The 10272-nt window shown below is 42.6% G+C and overlaps 1 pseudogene; it reads right to left on the bottom strand.

Moving 5' to 3' along the window:
• Positions 1 to 1449: 1449 nt before the first annotated feature.
• On the bottom strand, positions 1450 to 9972 carry LOC129114809 (serine/threonine-protein kinase PAK 6-like; annotated as a pseudogene).
• Between the last annotated feature and the right edge of the window lie 300 nt (positions 9973 to 10272).

The following is a 10272-nucleotide window of genomic DNA, read 5'->3' as shown; positions in this document are numbered from 1 at the left end:
TGGTTCTGACTGAAGTGTTTGTGTCTCTTTATCTCTGAAGTCTGAACTCATCGGACACAAATAGAAACCAGAGAGTTTTAATCTTCATGAACCAGACCTCCATGTTTGTCACATTTCTGATGTTCTCCACTGTAAATAAATATTCTTTAGAGGTAAGATGTGGAAACAGAGAACTAAAGGAAACCTTCCAGAAAGAGTTCACAGCTTAGTTAATTTCTAGGAAATGATTAAAAACTATGAGTTATTATATCAGAATTATTTGTTTTAGATTTTTACAGTCGGATCTGGTTGATTCACTCTGATCATAAAATCTTTTGTAAATTTATTAAAGAGAATCCCATGAAAACTGTTTGAACTTCATATTATATGATTTATTAATTTATAGTATCGTTAATCTTTGTTTTATTTGATCAAGTTTTTTTAAACGCTTCATGTTGATGAAATATGTGAAATCTTAGGTTTCACATATTTAAACAGATTTATCTAAAAAACAAAATCTTTATTTGAATTATTATTTATTTTGGTTATTATTTTACATTGCAAAGATAAATGTTTTATTGTAAATGCTGTTAATTCTTCTTCTTTTGTTTGAAACCAGCAGATTTTATTTGTTTAAAGTGTTAAAAGTGATGAAGACGAAGTTTCTGTTCACACAGTCGTTCAAATAGCAGCAGATGATGTGTGTGTGTGTGTGTGTGTGTGTGTGTGTGCGTGTTTGTTTTACATCACTGTATGTGCCAGATGGGTGGAGTTTGTTCATTAGAGACACACTTGGTCTCTGAAGGTCAAAGGTCATTCCCTCTACAAAGTAAACAGTAAAATAAACTTGATAACAAATATCATCAGTTTTATTAATGTTTGTATTTTATGAAAGAAACGTGTGCAAAGAACTTTATTTTCATAATTTAACGTCAACACAAGAGCATTCTGGGAAAATGAGTCTGTTTCAGGACAAAAACACATTTTAAGGTCTTAAAGGGTCAAAGGTCAGAAAAGACGTTCTCTTGTAGTTCTTTGTCTTAATAACTGTAGCAGAAAGGTGGAAAATAAAGAAACGTACAGAGGAGAAGAAACAGCTGATGTGTAGTAAGTGATCCAAAACCCGTCCGGGTTTCCTAAACTCTTTGGGACCACAATGTGTTGAAGGAGGTGTGTTGATCCAGGAGTAGGTGGGCTGAATAGAACCAGGTACATGTTGGACCTGATTGGATACAAAGGAGGACCTGCTGGCCTCCGTTTGGTCTTTAAGATAAATCTCCTTTAATGAAACTCTCCAGGGTTCTGCTTCCTGTTCCTCACAAACCAACGGAACTGGACTGAACTGGACTGAACTGGACTGGTGTCTCAGGTGAGTCCCACATGTGTCTCAGGTGAGTCCCACATGTGTCTCAGGTGAGTCCCACATGTGTCTCAGGTGAGAGTCCCACATGTGTCTCAGGTGTTCTCAGGTGAGTCCCACATGTGTCTCAGGTGTTCTCAGGTGAGTCCCACATGTGTCTCAGGTGTTCTCAGGTGAGTCCCACATGTGTCTCAGGTGTTCTCAGGTGAGTCCCACATGTGTCTCAGGTGTGTGTCTCAGAGGTGTGTCTCAGGTGTGTGTCTCAGGTGTGCCTCGGGCTCAGCAGAGTGACATGCGTTTGCGGTGCTGCTCCACCAGGGGCACCAGGCAGTGTGGTGGTCCGGCCTGCAGGAGGAACAGGTGTTCCAGCAGGTCGGCGGCGGTCGAGCGCTGCTGCGTGTCACGGGTCAGCATGCAGCCCAGGAAGTCTTTCAACACCGGAGACACCTGAGACACAGAGAGTGACATCATCAACAACCGCCCACAACCACCTGCTCACTGGTTAGCCACTTAGCATCTCTGCTCCTGAACCAACGTTCACTAAATGTTAACGACGTGAAAGCGTCTCGTTAGCTGGTCCCCATAATGCATGTTTTTATGACTAGTTTATGTTTAAAAGTTTAATTACTTTATTGTGATGGATTATGATTTAGTCTCTACTCATTTATTGTGACATTTATATTGATCCCTCTATCAGAGAGGCTGGTCCTCACAACGCATGTTCTGTCCTTGTGTCCTCCCTTTGTAGTGAAGATGTGTATGCGTGTGTGTGTGTGTGTGTCTGACCCTGTGGAGATTCTTCACGCTCGGCGGTTCTTCGTCTCTCAGCTTCTTCATCGCGGTGATGGGCGTGTCGCTGAAATATGGCGGCTCTCCGTCCACCATCTCCACCACCATGATGCCCAGAGACCAGATGTCCACCTGAGGGACACAGGAAGCTGTCAGAGTTCACCTGTCCACACAGATACTGGACCAGGTTCTCATGTGGGGTCTTCAGAGGGTACCTGTACCTCGGTACCGTACGGGGTTTTAGAGATCACTTCAGGAGCCATCCAGTACGGAGTCCCCACCAGAGAACTCCTCCTCGGGACGTCTCTGCTGATCTGAGCGCAGAAACCAAAGTCTGACAGTTTTACCTGCAGAAGAGGAAGAAGGAGAAGAAGAAGAAGAGGAAGAAGAGGAAGAAGAAGAAGAAGAGGAATAAAGAAGAAGAAGAAGAGGAAGAAGAGGAAGAGGAATAAAGTAGAGGAAGAAGAAGAAGAAGAAGAAGAAGAAGAAGAAGAAGAAGAAGAAGAAGAAGAAGAAGAAGAAGAAGATTCAGGTGTTGTCTTTGTTGTTTTTGCAGTTAATCACTTCCTGTCACTTTCAGCTGGTTGGTGAGTCTGTTTCTGGACTCAGTGGTCATCTGTGAGTTGTACTGGGGCTAGCTACATGCTAAGCTACATGCTAAGCTACATAATAACAATAACCAATCCTTTATTAGTCCCACAATGGGGAAATTACAATTCTCTGCATTTAACCATCCTGGAGGAGCAGTGGGCTGCTAAGAAGCGCCCGGGGAGCTCAAGGACACCTCGGCATGTTGACTGTAGAGGGATTTGAACCACCAACCTTGTGGTTTCGGGACGAGTGCTCTTCCTCATGTGCCACAGCTGCCCCATGCTAAGCTACATGCTAAGCTACCCAAACAAGCTGTGAATGATGTGTATATATATATATATAAACTGTCTGTCTGTTCCTCTCTCTGTCTGTCTCTCTGTCTGTCTGTCTGTCTGTCTGCTTGTCTGCCTGCTTGTCTTACCTTCCCGTCCACACTCAGCAGTATGGAGTCACTCTTGATGTCTCGGTGAACGACTCCCTGAGAGTGAAGATAAGTCAGAGCCTGAAGAACGCTTTCACACACGGTGGCTGTCTGCTCCTCGTTCAGCCTGGAGGAAAACACAGAGTACTGTAGTACACGACAGAGTACACCACAGAGTACTGTAGTACACCACAGAGTACACCACAGAGTACTGTAGTACTGTAGGACACCTACAGAGTACACATCAGAGTACTGTAGGACACATCAGAGTACTGTATTACACCACAGAGTACTGTAGTACACCACAGAGTACACCACAGAGTACTGTAGTACACGACAGAGTACACATCAGAGTACTGTAGGACACATCAGAGTACTGTATTACACCACAGAGTACTGTAGTACACATCAAAGTACTTTAGGACACAGTCCATTCAGTTAAGTACGCAGTCCATGTACTTTAGTACACAGTAAGTGTACTTTAGAACACGGTCCATGTTCTTGTACTTTAGTACTCCGTCTGTGTACCTTAGTACACAGTCCATGTACTTTAGGGCGCAGTCCATGTACTTGTACTTTAGTACTCTCTGAATCCTTCCTCCACTGCAGTATAAGTACATCAACATGCTCACCTGGTTTCACTGACGATGTTTGTGAGAGCACCACCCTGCAGGTACTCCATGATTACCCAGAGTTCCTCCTCCACCAGAGCGCTGCTGAACATCTGCACCACGTTATGGTGCCGGTAGTCCCTCATGATCACCACCTGAGAACACGGAACCTTCACTTATCGTTCTATTACATCTTTACCTTCACTTTACTTTATTTTATTTTCTATTAATGAAGTCTATATATTTCAATAACGTGAATTGAATTTATTTAATTCTATTTATATTTTACTTTTCTTTACCCTACCCTACTCTACTCTACCCTACTCTACTCTACCCTACCCTACTCTACTCTACTCTACCCTACTCTACCCTACTCTACTCTACCCTACTCTACCCTACTCTACTCTACCCTACCCTACTCTACCCTACCCTACTCTACCCTACTCTACTCTACCCTACCCTACTCTACTCTACTCTACCCTACTCTACCCTACTCTACTCTACCCTACTCTACCCTACCCTACTCTACTCTACCCTACTCTACCCTACCCTACTCTACTCTACTCTACTCTACCCTATCCTACTCTACTCTACCCTACTCTACCCTACCCTACTCTACTCTACTCCTACCCTACCCTACCCTACTTTACTCTACCCTACCCTACCCTACTCTACTCTACCCTACCCTACCCTACTCTACCCTACTCTACTTTACTCTACTCTACGTATTGGTACCTCGTTGAAGAGCAGCTCCCTGCGTTGCTGCTTCCTGACGTCCATCATCTTCACTGCTACCTGTCTGCCGCTCGCTCTCTCTCTGGCGATGCAGACCACACCTGTAGAACCTTCACCGATCTTCACAAAGTTCTCCAGAGTGTTCCTCGGGTCCCCTGGGTCCACCACCATCTGCAGCGCCGCCTTGAACTGCTCATGGGTCACATTCACCCCATCAGGTGCTGGGGGGGAGGGGCGGGGCTGGCTATGGGGGGCAGTGTTTTAGGTGGACTGATGTTGAAGCTGGAGGAGGGGCGGAGCGAGGAGGGTGATGGGCGGAGCGAGGAGGGTGATGGGCGGAGGAAGGAGGGAGAGGGGCGGAGCAAGGAGGGAGAGGGGCGGAGCAAGCGCTGGAGGTCGACCCGTGATGATGGGACTGCTGGTGCTGTTGGGGGGCAGCAAGAGGGGGAGGATAACTGGGGGGAGGAGAACAGAGACCTTTAGTCCGTCCTTTATGTGACGAGTGTTTCCTGTTTCTATGCTAAGCTAAGCCAACCAGCTGTTTGTAGCTTGATATTCAGCTTTCAGACAATAGAATCTGTTTCCAGTCTTTATGCCAAGCTAAGCTAACCAGCTGTTTGTAGTTGATATTCACTGTTCGGACAATATAATATGTTTCAGTTTTTTATGCTAAGCTAAGCTAACCAGCTGTTTGTAGTTTGTTTCGTCATTCTGCTTCTATCGATACACAAACTTCCACCTCAGAAAACTTTATTTATAACTTTTAAAGTTTCAAATTAAAATGTACAGAACGTCTCCTTTAGATGACATCATTTCTCACCTTGAGGTCGTAGGTGGAGTGAGGCCTTCTGGGAGTTTCTCTGGAGGAGGACAGCAGGTCAGGCAGGTGACTGACGTCTGGTCTCAGTCTCAGGTGAGCTCTGCTGGTCTCCACAGTCTGCAGGTGGTTGTAACAGGAAGCTGGCCTCTGTCTTAGCCCCACCCCCTCACTGCGGGCGTACTGTCCACCGCTCAAACCCGCCACACCTGCTGACTCCCCGACCCCTGTCCTCTGCGGGGTCACACCTGTCCTCTGCGGGTCACACCTGTCCTCTGCAGCGTCCCAGGTGTGGGGGCGTGGCCTCAGCCGGAGCCCTCACCTCACAGGTGGACTTGGCTCTCTGCAGACCATTCTCGCTGCGTACCTGTCGGATTCGGTCCTGCCAGTAGGTGGAGTTCCCGCCCGTCTTCCTGTCGACCTCGTCGCCGTGGCGATCGAGCTGCTGGTACTGGTATGACTCCTCGTCCACCAGTTCTCCCAGTCGGCCCAGTGAGCGTGCTCGTTTCCGTGCTGACGGACTGCTGCGGCGCAGAGAGTTGGAGCCGGTGACGGACAGACGGCTCATCTCAGAGATCACCTGGGAGATGTAGTCTCCATGACCGATGAAACTACCACGGACGATCGTCTGCAGACAGACAACAAGTACTCTGTGAGGTACTTATACATCATTCATATACTTATACTCTGTAGATCAATACATGAAGGATCAGAGAGGTGAGGTCATCGTTAACACGTTCAGATCAGGAATCAAACCTCCGGTTCTTTAAAGAGAAGTCTGCATTCTCTCTGCTGTCCATCAGGGGACGACTCCTCTGGTTGTATATAAATATTATATATGATTATAAAAATATTATATATGAATATAAAAATATATAAATATTATATATGAATATAAAAATATTATATATGAATATAAAAATATATAAATATTATATATGAATATAAAAATATTATATATGAATATATACATAAAAATATTATATATGAATATAAAAATATTATATATGAATATAAAAATATTATATATGAATATAAAAATATTTATATGAATATAAAAATATAAATATATATATGAATATAAAAATATATAAATATTATATATGAATATAAAAATATAAAAATATTATATATGAATATAAAAATATATAAATATTACATATGAATATAAAAATATATAAATACGTAAAAATATAAATATATAAATATATGAACACTTGATTATATTCATATTTATTTAGTGTGAAAGCTGAAGCTCTGATGATGATCATGTGGTCTGTTATCAGGTCACATGACTCGACCTGCATGGAAACATCAGATTACACAAACATGACATTTACAGTGAACCAGTGAACGCACCGTCAGCAGAACCAGTGAAGGTACCAGGATGTAGTAGAACATCCTGGTACTTCAGAAGTATTTGACATACTATGTGTTTGGACCTATAAACCAGTGTCTGAGAGACTAAACAGTGTGATAGTTAGTCTGTTAAACATGTCAGAGGTCAGAGGTCAGACCCTTCCTTCTCCAAAATAAAAGCTGTGATTTTTTTATTTCAGCAGCAGATGGAGACAAAGGCCGTTTCTCAATACCAAGTATGGTCAAGTATGGACTTGCAAACTTGCAAGTTCATACTTGGATAGTTCGACTTCGGGAGTACAAACTCCCGAGGACGGGAGGACGCAGTACGTCATTACGTCATTACGTCATTTTGCAATTGGAACAGCAGCGAACTTGATGACGTCACCAACGTCACGACGTCACCAACTCAGCTCGTCGGTCCGCCTACTCCGGTTATCTTCATCATATATATTGACAATAAAACGAAATATGATATAAAACACAACCCTGCCTTTTTTTCGTTTTCATTTAGAAAATATTAAAATATTAATATGTATATGTATATATATATATATATATGTATATATTTTGTGTTACATCTACAACCACAACCACAGAGACACCGGAGCCAGCGGCACATCTGGAGAGGCCTAGCCGAGATCAGACTGCTGTCAGCGGGCTGCATGAGCACCACCGCCCGGTCTCCTCTCTGGTCCTCTCATATCTCTATATATATATATCTATCTATATCTATATATATATATATATAGATATAGATATAGATATAGACCGCCCGGTCTCCTCTCTGGACCTCTCATATCTATATATCTATATATATATATATAGATATATATATATAGATATCTATATATCTATATATATATATATATAGATATCTATATCTATATCTATATATATATCTCCTCTCTGGTCCTCTCATATCTATATATATATAGATATATAGATATCTATATATATATCTCCTCTCTGGTCCTCTCATATCTCCGACAAACGTCGGCGCTTTTTTCAAACAGGCTCTATCTTGATAAATTGACCTCATATTTTAAGTCTTAACTACATTCTCGCTTAAAAAAATGTTAAAACTAAATTCCGTTACACAACAGCAGCAGTATTTAGACAGTTATAACTGACAGATGTGAGCCGTCTCCGCCACTGTCGGCTCTTGTTTGCTGGTGAAATGCATTCTGGGATACTTGGCTGTCCAAAGTCCACACAAGTCTCCTCCGATGCATCCTCGATATAACGGGCGGAGCGAGGACACATCCGGGTATCTGGACCGTACTTGTCTGGATGAACTTGTGTATTGAACAGAACCTGGGCCGCTAGATGACGTTTCACAAGTTCAGGAGGACACAAGTACAGAGAAGTTCACTGATTGAGAAACGGCCAAAGAGTTTATTCTCTTCATGGTTAACAACCAATAGCAGAGCAGCCTTGTTGACCTCTGGTGAGGTCACACTCTGCAGTCCAATCAGGAGGAAGCTGTCCTCTCCCCGACAAAATAAAAGCTGCAGCAGTGGTGTGCCAGAGGAATGCAGCTCTCTGAGGTGATTACTGCTCTAATGACCTTTAATAAGTTCTTCTATTGTTTCCTGGTGACCCAGAAACAGAACCTCTGTGGAACGCTGAGAGCAGATCTCAGTATTTATTGATTTATAATATGAGAACATTGTTTCATTTCTGAGGGATTTTAAGATTTTAACAGGTTTTAATAAGAAATATAAAATGTCTAATTTTACAGTTTGTCTCTTTGTCATAGAGGCTTAATGGTGAGCTCAAACAGTCTGATATGTACTGATATTTATTGATATCTACTGATATTTATTTTATTGATAATTACTGATATGTACTGATATTTCCTGATATTTCCTGATATTTCCTGATATTTATTGATATGTACTGATATTTATTGATAATTACTGATATTCATTGATATGTACTGATATTTATTGATATGTACTGATATTTATTGATAATTACTGATATTTATTGATAATTACTATTGATATGTACTGATATGATTTTATTGATATGTACTGATATTTATTGATAATTACTGATATTCATTGATATGTACTGATATTTCATGATATTTCATGATATTTATTGATATGTACTGATATGTACTGATATTTATTGATAATTACTGATATTTACTGATATTTATTGATATGTACTGATATTTATTGATATTGATATGTACTGATATTTATTGATAATTACTGATATTTATTGATAATTACTGATATTTATTGATAATTACTGATATTTATTGATATGTACTGATAGTCATATTTATTCTGTATGCTAACGTTTCTCTTTACGCTAACATTACTTCATTAAATTTTTTGTGAAGTGTGGTGAGTTGAGTTAGCATTAGGGCTGCTAGCATTAGGGCTGCTAGCATTAGGGCTGCTAGCATTAGGGCTGCTACTATCCATCCATCCATCTTCCGTAACCGCTTATCCAGTTAAGGGTCGCAGGGTGCTGGAGCGAAGGCAGGTCTCACCTGGACGACAGGGTTCACCTGGACAGGGTTCACCTGGACGGGGTTCACCTGGACAGGGTTCACCTGGACGGGGTTCACCTGGACAGGGTTCACCTGGACAGGGTTCACCTGGACAGGTCTCCAGTCTGTCACAGGGCTGACATATAGAGACAAACAACCATTCACACTCACATTCACACCTACGGGCAATTTAGAGTCTTCAATGAACCTAAGCTGCATGTCTTTGGACTGTGGGAGGAAGCCGGAGAACCCGGAGAGAACCCACACTGACACGGGGAGAACATGTACACTCCACACAGAAGGTTGTCCAGCCCGGGAATGAACCCGGGCCCCTCTTGCTGTGAGGCCACAGTGCTAACCACTACACCACCGTAGGGCTGCTACTAGCTGCTGTTTTTTGTGGTGTCCTGTTAGCTAACGGAGTCTTTCTGCAGCTAAAAGTTATTTGACATAAATACTGTTACGTGTTTATGAGCCTAAGATGAAATCAATCAATGATCGATCGTGTTATTGACCGATCAGACTGATTGGTAGTGATGTCACTGTGTATCAGGTGTATTATTCATAATAATGGTGTTATTATCCTCTCACCTTCCGGAGTTGGACCTCAGTGATCCTGGACGGGTCCACCAGGGGGCGTGGCCTCCTCAGCGTGTCGATGACGCTCTGCCACTGCGGCGGCAGACCGACGTAGCGTCCGCTGGCGACATCGAAGGACGTGTGGACGCGATGCTGGAAGTCTTGAGGCTCCGAGATCTTCGGCCGCCGCTTCTTCTTCCTGCGCTGGAACATCGCCACGGCAACGGTGAGACCTGAGGGAGTCAACAGGAAGAACATGATGGAGAAACACACACACACACTGTCACTGTGTCGCTGGACTGACAGCTTCTCTTCCTGCTCAGGTGTTTACCTGAGCACAGTCACATGACATCCTCCTCCTATCACACATAAACCAACCAAACAGCCCAGGTGAGAACTCACCTGTCTGCATCATCAACACTCATTTAAATATCAGCGGCTGCTTCAAATACAGAAGAAACAAAAGACTCAAGTATTAATAAATAAATAAATACAGCATTAAAAAGGGAAATAAATAAA

Source organism: Anoplopoma fimbria, unplaced genomic scaffold, assembly GCF_027596085.1.
Source record: "Anoplopoma fimbria isolate UVic2021 breed Golden Eagle Sablefish unplaced genomic scaffold, Afim_UVic_2022 Un_contig_10393_pilon_pilon, whole genome shotgun sequence".
NCBI classification, from domain to species: Eukaryota; Metazoa; Chordata; class Actinopteri; order Perciformes; family Anoplopomatidae; genus Anoplopoma; species Anoplopoma fimbria.
Note: the sequence above shows the minus strand (reverse complement) of the source record. Positions and strands in the feature narration are given on the sequence as shown.